Source organism: Dipodomys ordii, unplaced genomic scaffold (assembly GCF_000151885.1).
Source record: "Dipodomys ordii isolate 6190 unplaced genomic scaffold, Dord_2.0 Scaffold246, whole genome shotgun sequence".
In the NCBI taxonomy this organism is placed as follows: domain Eukaryota; kingdom Metazoa; phylum Chordata; class Mammalia; order Rodentia; family Heteromyidae; genus Dipodomys; species Dipodomys ordii.
The window spans coordinates 162,306-164,252 of NW_012267462.1; the positions used below are offsets into that span (position 1 = coordinate 162,306).

At 39.2% G+C, this 1,947-nt stretch overlaps 1 pseudogene; it reads left to right on the top strand.

Annotated features, from left to right (window-relative positions):
* Positions 1-1,337, top strand: part of LOC106000830 — a 10,979-nt pseudogene extending 9,642 nt beyond the window's left edge.
* The last annotated feature ends 610 nt before the right edge of the window (positions 1,338-1,947 follow it).

Consider the following 1,947-nt stretch of genomic DNA (forward strand, 5'->3'; position numbering starts at 1 on the left):
TAGACAGTTCTTTCCAAACTGGCTCATTAGATTTTTTTTTAGGTTCACGTAAGTAATATTTTCTTTATTATTATTTTTTTATTTTGAAAATACCATATAGAGGGGTTACAATTACAAGAGTAAGGTAATGAGTACATTTCTTATCAAGCATTGTTGACTCCACCTTTGTTTCCCCTTCTTATTCTTTTCCATTTCTCGCCCCCACCCCACCCCCCAACTTCTGGGCCAAAGTTATATAGTTCATTTTTCAACAAAATGACTTGTACATCTCATTGTTGCAATGGGTCCACATGTATCCCTATTTAAATTATTTGTTTTGTTCCTTCCCCTCCACAAATTATACTGACCTCAAATACAGTGAATGCAGGGGTTATACTGTGGGGGAGGGACATACAAAGTAACAAAGAAATAATCTTATAAATGTGTTAGAAACAATCACATGAAAGAAACATTTGAATACATATCTTAGGGTTCATTTCCCTAACATCACCTTATCTGTACTTTTCTGCTTGACTCAAACATATACTATATATTGCAAATAAGGAAAACCATCGGACCTATGTTTCTTTGGGCCTGGCTTACTTGATTTAATATAATTTAGGAAAAGGAATCTTATCCTTTGTCTGCTATTCAGAACCTTCACCCTGTCGATCCCTTTGCTGATGCAAGTAAGGGTGATCACCTGCTTCCTGCTCTCTCCAAGGATTATATCTAAGTGTTTTTTTCTTTCTTGCTTGCTATTGTTTCTAATGTATATATAAAGTACCACATTTTGTTTTTGCTTTGTATGTCCCTCCTCCATGGTATAACCCCTGTTTTCACTGTATTTGATGTTGGTATAATTTGGGAAGCAGAAGGGGAAAAAAAAAACAAATTGTTTAAGTAGGGATAAAGGTGGACACATTTCACAATGATGTGCACAAGACGCTATTGGGGGAAGGAGTGTAGTTATGGAGATCAGAGGGACGGAATGGGAGGGGAAAAAAGGGGAGGAAGCAACAATGCTTGATAAGAAATGTACTCATTACCTTGCTCATGTAATTGTAACCCTCTGTACAGTATTTTTACAATAAAAACATTTTAAAAAATAAAGAAATCAATAGAGAAATGGCAGGAAGACCCTTACTGCTGTCCAAGGGATCACTGACTATTATGATAAAAAGAAACTACTGAAGGTCTTTAAGAAGAAATTTGCCTGCAATGGTACTGTAATTAAGCATCCAGAATATGGAGAAGTAATTCAGCTACAGGGTGACCAGCGCAAGAACCTATGCCAGTTCCTGGTAGAGCTTGGACAGGCTAAGGACGAACAGTTGAAGGTTCATGGGTGGTTATAGCTCACTAAAACTTAAGTGAGGATTTCCTTGCAATTAGTAGAATTTCCTCCTTTCCCTTGTCACAAGTTTAAAAACCTCACAGCTTGCATGATGTAACCATTTGGGGTCCGCTTTTAACTTGGACTAGTATAACTCCTTCATGCAATAAACTGAAAACAGCCATCCTTTCTAGTCTTGAAGTCCCTTATTTAAACTGAGGTCAAGCAGCAGGTACCTGGCAGTGTCCAGCCTGCAACAAAGCAATAATGTGAAATTTCAGTTAAGCCCATAGCCCCAGGATCACAGGTGGCTATGTCTGGCCAGAAGCTCCCTCTGCAGTTTCCCCTGCCCTAAGAGAATGCTGCTATTTGAACTACCCATGGTACTCCAGAGAGAATGGGTAAGTAGTCAAGCAACAGCAGCTGTGCCACCAGGGGGAACCTTGAGCTGGCCCACATGGGCTAAGTAGGGGGTGTCCAAAAAAGAAGGATATGAGACCAGCCTAATAACAATTAAACTTTTGACAAGGGAACAAACATCAGAGTCATCTGTCATGTAGCTAGCTGTAGAGTTTGCAACTTACGTAACAGCTACTCAGTGCCACGTGAAGTAATGGACTGGTTTTTGGTTT